The 11,035-nt window shown below is 34.0% G+C and overlaps 1 pseudogene; it reads right to left on the bottom strand.

The window, feature by feature from the left end:
- Positions 1–172: 172 nt before the first annotated feature.
- LOC119189413 lies at positions 173–8,006 on the bottom strand (annotated as a pseudogene).
- Between the last annotated feature and the right edge of the window lie 3,029 nt (positions 8,007–11,035).

The following is an 11,035-nucleotide window of genomic DNA, read 5'->3' as shown; positions in this document are numbered from 1 at the left end:
CTGGTATGATACGAAGGGGTGCTCCTGTAAAACAATATGCCTTGCCATTTAGTTTGAGAAATAATATCTCAAACGAGTGTTATAGGTCCTAACTATCGCCTGTAAACTTTTTTTATTTAAGAAATAAGAGTTTATACATTTTTTTTTTCATATTTTGCCCTCAAACTTCGTGTCACCACTTCCCCAAGGAGCATATAAACTGAAAACTCACGGGATGAGTATTAGGTATGTATTGCTCAATCTGCCACACGCTCTCGTTCAGAGTGTCGAAGTTGTCCTCAAACAGCGTCTGCCCGGAGCACGCAGAGCCGTCGCGCACCTTTGTGCGAGAAGGTTGGCAGTTACCTGGAAACGTCACTTTCGCTTCTGCGGCCTGATTTGGCCCGGTCGCATTGGCTTTTTCTTTCGGTTCTGAAAAGAAGAATTGGGTTTTACTGGTATTTGGTCCTATAAGTGGAATAGAAAAAGTAATTAACCCGGCCGGCATAGCTGTGGCAACCGTCCAGAGATACCACGACAAACTAAGTCGTAGAAATATATAAGATAAATTAAAATATTGTTCTATTAAGCTAGTTGCAGCATATTTGTGCAGTGAATTGTGAGGTTTTAGGTTTGACCACTTGATCGTGCCAGTAAATAAATTCAACAAAATTCGCGGGAGATGCCAAGGACTTATTTGTGTCCGACATAAGGACAGACTTGCTTATTATCACAGTTTGAGTCAGAATATTGAAGCTCGGCGCACGAGCATAAGCTGCTCCTATGCCTACTCTGTTTAGAAACATACAGAATAAATACATTTTATGTGCCTTTACTTGTGTAAATATTAGTAATATAAAACTCTTCTTTGAATAATAGTTGTAAAAGACATAGTGCTCTATAACGATAATCATTCTTAACTCTAATTATTCGGATTTTCATAGATCTTCCTACCGTCATTCGTCTTGTCGTCCTCATTCTGACCAAATCGTAATTGTAAGTCGTTGAAACCGTTGATTAAGGTGCCGGAGCTGGTTATGCTCCCTGAGTTCTCTGAAAAAAAATATAATAATATAATTTATTTATGGGCTACTCCAGCAAATCCTTTTTTTTTAGTAATATCACTTTCCTTGAGACATCTTATATATTAGACGAATTAAAATACCTTATGAATGCGAATTAGGAAAGGAAAGATGTTTTTTCAGTTTTCGCATAGAAAGTGCATTACCTCTGCCGCCCAGCCTCTAGTGGCGGGTCACAGGTCTTACGACCCTCGGCAAAGCAATGTTGTGCCTTCCCAAAAATTTAAAACATCAGACGATTGCCGGGTCGAGTCTCTGGACCTCTGGATCACACACTCGTCACTTTCAATAACAATAAGAAGAGGCATCTACTCCTCAAAATGGTATAAACACCCTACCTATCTCCGTACCATATAATTAAATAGCTATTGCTTGCGGCTCCGCCGGCGTGAAATAGTTTTTCTGAAATAAAACTCCCGCTATATATTTTACTGAGTAAATATGTGATCCATATACTATTACAGCCTCTATTCTAACTCTAAATATACCTTCATACTAATCAAAACCCATGACGGCCTTTTTTGCCACATATAGAACGGCCCAGGATATCTTGTTGCACTAAGTAGCTGCGTGGAACCGTTCCTGCTCGATGTCGCTTTGCGGCACCTCTCTAAACGAGGAGGCTAAGATGCCTACGAACTTTAAAAGACGCCTTTAGCGTCTATGAGAGCGGGAGTCAGACTACCCGCAGTGTCGTCCACCTCAGAGTCGCTCAATTGGAGTAGATGAGTGAGCAGCCCCCACAGATCGCTCTGTGACTCCCTCTATTCCCCATTTAGTCGCTTTTTACGACAGGCAAGGGGTACCGACGGAATTATCTAGATGCCCCGAACCGTAGCGCACGGCGGATAACCCGCTGCCGCCGGCCTCCTCATTATAAAATCGTGACGCATCCTGTTTTGGCGGCAAGATGCATCGACAATTAATAGGGTACCGGACTCATTTTTGTTCTTTACTTTTATCAAATATTTACATAATATAAATTATAACACAGAAGGAATTTTTAAAATCCGGTAAAAAATCAACAAGTTATAAGTCTTTGAATTTCGGTGGAAGGGGTAATTAACAAAAAACAGAAAAGAGACGAAATATCCACATGTGACGTCATCGGGAATTACGACGCGTGCGAAAGAAAGAGATGAAGCGATATCCCCACATAGCGCTCACTTCTGCACATTACAATATTTTAAATATGAATTTCTCGCTTATTTTTAAACCAATTTTTATGCAGTTTTCGCAGGAGTGCTTCTTTTTCGTATTATTAATCATTATATATAGAATAATGGACAAAATCAAGCATAGGCCGGTCGCCTATTATTTTTAAGCCGGTATAGGCTAAGATGTTTTTATTTGTAAAACGTCATTGGGTATAGGTAGTACATAAATAAGAACAACATTAGTAATAAACTTATACCTACCTATCTAAAGTTGTAAAACGAGATTTGCTATGTGACATGCTTTATTGTTGAATATAGATTGCAAACTTATTGAAGTGAATACAGTGTGATGTCTCTTGTTTATCAGCTAAGTAATTATAATTCTTGGGATTATGGTTTAATGCTACTTGAGGAGTTGGTGGTGAGATTGATGATCTCTGGCTATAAAATCTTCTTATGTACCTGCATATAATATACTATGGAAACAGTTATTTATTCAGGTAATTCAAAATCTGTGCCAATGATGTGCTATGCTTAAAGATATGTGATATTTTAAAGGATGGATCTATATGTAATTATCATCACGTTTCTTGCACATTAATATGATTGACATCATCCCTACTCAACCATTTTATGTTCACCACAAAGTCCTTTTATAAAAGGGTTGAGGTGCTGTGGATTATAATGTAAACTCATTGAACTACTTAAGTGTTGAAATAAATACTTTTTAAATATTTTAATTAAAAGTTTTCCTAATTCATTCAAATTGTTTACCTCTTTTGGGCGCGTTTTTTTTTGTAGTCAGTGGGCGCGTGGGGAATATTTTGCCGCCCATAGTAATAGTAATTTTACTCAGAAATAATAATATAATCAAATTATTTTCTATATTATGCATATAAAGAATATACAAATGAATAGAAAATCAATATTTATATTGTTTAATTATTGGGACAAGAATCAATATTTTTAATTTTTTCAACATTCTATATATAATATTAATAAAATGTATCGAAATGATCAGTTTTCCTTAATGTATAAGAAAATGCTTCATTTTAACAGTATTGACAAAAGTATGTGCAATAATCATCACTCAGCATCCTTGTTTCACGTTTCCTTTAGGTATGACCTTTTTCTTTAAAATTTGATGCTTCTAGCCAAACAATAATATATTGGCTTTCTTTTTTTTAATCATTTTATGTTTTATAATGTGCTAGAAATAAATAAAAAACAAACAATGTTGAATTTACATCTAACGATTTTAAAAACGCTTTACATCGCCATAATATCGTAATAACCTCTTTATACAATGAAAGCAAACTTAAATAGGGACCAAGTTATGCAATATCAATTACTCATTTCAAACACATGACCCCATACTCAAATACAAAGAAGGCTTTATTTCAACTAAATAAACAAATAATATAACAGAATGTACCTATACCTACTTAGTGGGCACACTTAGCAATTTACTTGCTTATCCTGAAGCCTTCTGAGCCTTGATCGACTTTAACTGATTGGCTCGAGTCGACGACGAATACAGGGCAAGCTGCTAAAAAAAACAGCCGATAGCCGCCCGTGCCTCAATGGGACAATATATCAGGGCTGATATTATATACTAGTAAAAGCCCAGACTCAAAGTGCTTATTAAATATTGCCGTTTTTTACCGACGGCGGAAATATGCTCATAACGCGCACATTCTAAGGTTCAATTTAATAAAAGATTGTCAGAAGAACCTCTAGCAAAAACTCGCCCGTACGCAGATTCAGAATAGCTGATTTACATTTTCACTGTAATCTTTATAAGCGATTATAGGACCCGCACCATATTCGATAGGATGACGTAGTATTTATGTATAAAGCTGAAAACCTTTTCTTATTTTTACAGTAATATTGCCCTTCACTAAATTATAAAATTAATTGAATTAGGTAAGAGCAAATTAATGTCTGTTGAATAATTTTAAAAGTTGCAGCGATCGCATCAATATCTCATCATAGGAAAATATAGTCTTTAAATCAATTACGAATATTCTGCTTAGATTACTTACTGCTAAAAAGGTTAAGAGAGTCCGTCAAAGACGTGGAACCGGACGGATATCCCTCTACACAAACGGCAACACACAAAAAAATCGCGATAACACGTCCGAACCCCCGCGCGGCCATCATGACACTGTGCGACGCGGGAAGCAGCGGCTGCTCTAGAAGCTTGAAGCTTTATATTCTACGTAGGAGAACACCAAGAGAAAGGACTCTTTAGAATTTATCACCCATCTTATTTAAACACACTAAACGTAGATATTGGAACTACGTTTTTAGAACGCAACTTATTTTTTGCTTTTTTTATAGATGTCATAATGTCATTTGTTTTTTTGTCTTATCTTTTTCCCTCTTCGATTTTATACATGACGTTATATATTAATAAATTCTGTTATATCTTACAAAAAATGTTTTCTTAAAATCTCCAACATATCTATTTTTTTATTAAAAACTTTATTGTACACCGTAAATATAAGAAACAAGACAAATATGTATACAGACGGTGGAAATAATTGAAACATCGGTGGTACAAATGGCGGTATCTATTATTATGTTAATGCGAAATAACGAACTACGCAAAATCCTCAGATCCTAACTCTAAATGATAAAAGACCAAAATGTTTTCATTTTGAGCTTTTGCTAATATCCTATCGGTAAATCTTAAGTTTTGCACTAGAGACTCCAGTGGCGAAGGGTGAAATTTTTCAAAAGGTAACCCGGTGTAAAAAAAATTGGCGTCAGTTAAGATATCGGGGGCAATTTATCGGAAAACAAAAACTAAGACAACGAATTAGTCATAAATCGAAATCGACAAACATTGACATGTCTACTAAATTACCTATTATGCGTAAATAATTGAAACATCCATAAAATCGAACAATAAACGTAGATAATTCTCCTTCCATTAATCACAAATATAAGTACCTACCTACGTATTAATTTGTATAATAACAGCAAACAAAAGTAAGTATTCAAATTATAACCACACTACGTAAGTACCTATGATTATTTGTTTCTTTCAAAATAAACTGTAATTAAATGTAATTCCTCCTTATAGCAATAGGTATCACGATCGCCAAACAGACCAACAGTTTAAATGCACCTTCATGATAACCTTATATAATTATCAATTTAAATAATCAAGAAAGGTTATTCGTTAATTTTTGCTTGTATCGTGGTGATATTTTAAATTCAGTAAAATATAATATTTATTTTCTTCTAACAAACATTTTGTGTCTGAAATCAAAAACTTTCAGGTCTACTTCAAATATTTTATCATCTAAATACTAATATGTGAAATCACATACTAATAATATACTTACGTAATGGTAGACATTAACTGATCACAAAGTAGTTAGTTATTTCCATTATAATACACTTTTATTTGTAGTTTCTAAATAAACAAAGCGCTGGTAACTAAATATCACAGAACTATCAAAAAATAAAATGAATATTATGACAATTTACAAACACCGCAACTTGGTAGCATAATAAATTATGACGTTTGAAGGACGTAAAAAGCTTGTTCTGAGTAAAAAGCGACAACTATACAAAGTCGGTTAACGTGAAGCCGAACTAGCACGGGTTACCTTTGCCCATATCTTCCGCGCGATTTCGACAAACACTGGCATAGAAAGTCATAGAAAGTGCTGCCATCTATATTAAAAAACATACTACGACATTAAGCCGCTTGGCAGCGGGTTACCTTGCGCCTGTGGTGTCACAATATCACTTTGGTAACGGATTTTTTGGGGAACTAATTTAGTTCCCCAAAAAATCCGTTAGTTCAACTAAATACAAGGTGCGCCATCTAACGTTATTTAAAATAAGTAATCGATATCGATTAAATTTAATAAACAACGGGCTAATGGCCGATAGATGTCATTATTAGGTTATCATTAATTAATAATTTAAGCTATTATAATTATTGTTCATTGTCTGATATGTTTTAAATTTTAATTTACCTATTAAATATATTGTTTAGTATCACCGAAAACCTAAAAGGGAAGCCGGTGGGAATCGGCTTGTATGGACGCTTCGCCACTGAGAGACTCGCTAAACAAGTTACCTACCCCATGTATTTTTACCCCCTTATTCATAGACGTTTTTTATGTAACGACCGAGTAAAGCTGTGATAACAAGTCTGTTTCTCAGTGCTGACGGCATGGCAGTCTTCTCAGTGCGCAGACATAGAGCCGTTGTGATTGGCTAATATTGAGATACAACAATAATAGCCAATCACAACGGCCCTATGTCTGTTTCTCAATGCCGTTGGGCACTGAGAAACAAGCTTGTTATCACAGCTTTACTTCGTCCTTAGATAAAAAACGTTTATGAATAAGGGGGTTAGTGTATAAAACAGCATTTTTGGTTACACACAATTTAATTTTATTGGACATTTAACAATTCAATCACTAAACGCAATTGCATGTTATTATAAATCTTTTTCTTTTAAATAAGGTCAGGTGGGGCAAGTGCGCCAACGGGGTAAGTGCACCTGCCCTAAAAAAATCGAAAACTATTGATGTTATACAATTACCGCAATCTTATGTCTATGCTACTAACTGAAATACAGTTCCACTAAAAAGCATGAATGGCTCTGTTCATTTTAATACGATTTATTCGCCATTTTATTTTAAGTGTCATTTAGACCTGTAAACAGAGATGACCCCATGAAAGATAACATCAAATATTTCAAGATATTTTACATATTTCTGTAAACCAGTAAGGTGAATACTAGTCCGGTCAATTTAAACATTCGAAGCTACATAAATTCCCATCAAGCTGAAAATCAGTAAGGTTGTTAAAAATATGATTAAAATTAAAATTTGAAAGTTCCCCATCTTTCCCCTGTATGGAAAAAAAATATTCAAGGTCAAAGGTAAAGTTTTTCGCGATTTTCAGCGAAACGGCAAGTTTTATCATAAAAATATCTCAGACAAAATTGTAGATCATAAAATAATCTACATAAAATGTATCAATACTTTTTTCCTATGAGCCACCGTTTTTGAGATATAACGATTCAAAAATTTGTGCAAGTTGCAATCGTCATAATATGCACACGTTCCACGCCACCTATGAGGTCGTGTACTTAGCGTGTTTTTTTTATCGTGGTTTCCCCCGTAGGACTACTCCACCGGTCAGTTGTGATCCTGTTTAATTTGAAACTATTGCAAAATTACGGAAATTTGTAAATATTCGAAAAGATAAAAAGCGATGTAAATTAAAAAAGTGGTGGATTTTATTCGGCTGAATTGTAACCGTCAAACTCTTCTCGTTCTTCTTCTTCTTCATTCTGAGTGCAAGTAAATTGCGTCAATGGCGATGTATCCTCGTAGGAATCACACGAATCCTCCTCTGTTAGTGATTCAACATTGGAGCACGACCGGCCTTGACAGTTTGTACATGCCAGAGAACAAAACAGTCCGACTTTTTTGCAACCACATTTAGCACTGCATCCCTTTTTGCAGTTGCAAAAAATTGTGTTCAGCAGTATTTCCGGTGCAGGTGAGAGTAAAGTTTGAACTGGTTCCAATGTATTGTCGACCAACTTCCAACCCCAGTCTGTAGGGTCTAGCTGATAACCAAGCCACACTTGAACTTGGTAATATACCCGAAGAAGATGTTGATGAGCAGCAACTGAGGTTGGAGGAAGAGAAGCTAATTGAACTTGTTTTTTATTCTTAGTGCTTTTAACGAATTATACATATCGATGCTTATCTAAGCAGGTAGTTTTTTTAGGACCTCCGTACATAGAAAGAAGAAAGCGGATGCCGTTGGTGATAACTTCTTCTTGAGTTGAATTACTGTTTTTTTTTTCATTTATTATAGCAGATATAAGACCCTAGCCACGCACACAATAGAACAAGAGACAGATGTTGTCTCGAAGTTACACTGGCGTATGAAGTAAGAGACTGGGTTTAATTTGACCTGATATTCTTATAGTTTTAACTTGTGCATATTTTATATTTTAAGTATATATTACAATCACCGATAGAAAAATATTTCAACATATATAACAACTCTAGATAAGAGATGTATATACGTGGCGCACTCATGCATATTATAACGATAACAACTTGAACAACTTTTAAATACGTTATATCTCAAAAACGATAGCTCGTAGGAAAAAAAAGTATTGATACATTTTTTGTAGATTATTTTATGATCTACAATTTTGTCTGAGATATTTTTATGATAAAACTTGTTGTTTCGCCGAAAATCGCGAAAAACTCATTTTTTTACCTTTGACCTTGAATATATTTTTTTCCATACAGGGGAAAGATGGGGAACTTTCAAATTTTATTTTTAATCATATTTTTAACAACCTTACTGATTTTCATCTTGATGGGAATTTATGTAGCTTCGCTCTCATTTTTAGGTCTAGATTGACCGGACTATACATAGTTTAAACCTTTTATTTTAACTTCCTGCCTGAATTTTATGTATATATCGATGGGTCCTATGTATATGGGCCAAACTAACAATTTGGCCATTTTGACTTTTTTATGGTAAACGCATTTTATCGATGTAATGAATCAAGTGAGCTATTAAAAAAAAAATAGATTTTTGCATAGAAACACGATTTTTTATTACAGTATAACGGCATATGTAACATAAATTTAAACGTACAAGGTCCTAAGAGTAGTTAGAGACTTATACGCGGCGAGTTCCCGCGCGTTTGTTTACGATTGGGACCAATCAGCTGGTTTGACACTATACGTTGAACGGAACAACGGCCGCACTGTGATGAATACAAATCTAATTGTTGTGTTTTTGCGTTACAATTTAGTTTAATAAGTAAAAGATGGCATCCAATTATCGTGTTAAGTTGAGTAGAAGTCGGAATTTTGTGAATTTGGCATTGATGCAGAAATGATAAAAGTGTGCTGGACCACATCAAGTCCTTTGAACCGGTTGATTCACATTATTGTCGTAAAGACAGTAATAAACTTTATTTAGATGGCTCTTTAAGTTTATCCGAATGTTCATGTTATACAAAGAATGGTATGATTCAACTAAATATGGTAGTAAATATGAGTCGTTACGGCAATACAGGGATATAGTAACTAAAAATATTAATTTATCATTTCACCAGCCAAAAAAAGACCAATGCCATAGTTGTCATTCTTTTAAAAACGGTCCTGTGACTCCTGAGAATAAAATATTTTATGATAATCATATACTTTGCAAAAATCAGGTTAGATCTTTAAAGGAAAAGGATAAACGTGATTCACAAAATGATACGAAAATATTCTGCGCTACTTTTGATTTGCAAAAAGTGTTGTTGTCCCCAAGTGGTGAAATTAGTCTATTTTATTACAGCAAAAGGTTGAAAGTACATAACTTATCAGTCTTCGATATTAGTAAGTTAATTGGTACCTGTTACTTATGGAATGAACAAATTGCAATGAAGGGATCGAACGAAATAGCGAGCTGTATTTATAATATTATTACATTGAAAAGTCAAGAAGGTTGTGACGATTTCAGATTTTGGTCAGACAATTGCACTGGCCAAAACCGAAACAGGATTATGTTTTTATGTATCTATACGCTGCTAAACAGTTTAATTTGAATGTAAACCACACTTTTCTTGAAGTAGGCCACACGCAGAATGAAGGCGACTCCATACATGCCACCATTGAAAAAGCTTCAAAATATAAGAATATTTATACACCCTCTGAGTGGAGCTCATTGATTCGATGGGCGAAATCAAAAGGAAGTCCTTATAACGTCATAGACGAATTTAAGAATATGATTTATGACTTTAAAAGATGCAGACAAATACTCAGTTTAACTGGACTAAAAACTCAGAAGGACAAAAAATTCGTTGGTTTAAAATAAAACAAATTCCGTAAGCCGAGACGAACCGTACGTTTTATACTATGAATATAATTTGGGTAGTGAAGATGCTATTGAAAATCATATTAATATCTTAGATCACCCAGTACAAACAAGAAGACAAATTGCCAATAGACCAACTGATATTCCTCTGCAACTATGTTACAATCAGCTATTACCAATACAACCTTCCAAGAAGAAAGACTTGCTTGATTTATGTCGAAAAAATATTATCCCACCGGTATACCATAGTTATTATGAAAATTTAATAGCATCTAATGACATTGTGACTATTAATGAAAGCGATAATGAAGACATTTTAATAAACACTTATTAAGAATTACTAGTAAATTTTACCATTAACGTTGATTTTGATAATTTTATTACTTGATTATATTACTTACAGAGATATTTTTTGTTTACATCAGAAAGGTTTTATTTTTGTTATTTTTTGTAATTTTATTAAGAAAATAATAACGTGAAGTACGTAGTTTTGTTAATAAAACTAAGATCTTCAGTAACAGTTTCCTTCTTATATTTTTTTTGCTGGTAATTTTTATCATTAAAATACCAAAAAGACTGATTTCGGGTCCATATGTGTACTTATAAGGCAAATTAAATTTTTATTTAAATAAATGAATAAAACTAATGTGTGTTTTTTATGATCTATCTGAAAACTCAGTCAATAGGTTAGCAGATTTTACAACGTATAAATGTCAATGTGACATAAATAACTAAATATCCTAATATCTTTTATTTTTATTTATAAATTATTAACTACTTCAATTGTTAGTTGATTTTATGGGTGGAAAATAAAAAAAATATGTAATTTATGCTAATTACCGTAATACGCGTATAATGGCCAATATGGCACAATGGCCCTTTTAGGGTGTTTTTTTTTAACAAAAACTATCGTATAAGGGCCCATGTGACGTTAAAAAA

This window comes from Manduca sexta, chromosome 15 (genome assembly GCF_014839805.1).
Source record: "Manduca sexta isolate Smith_Timp_Sample1 chromosome 15, JHU_Msex_v1.0, whole genome shotgun sequence".
NCBI lineage: Eukaryota > Metazoa > Arthropoda > Insecta > Lepidoptera > Sphingidae > Manduca > Manduca sexta.
Note: the sequence above shows the minus strand (reverse complement) of the source record. Positions and strands in the feature narration are given on the sequence as shown.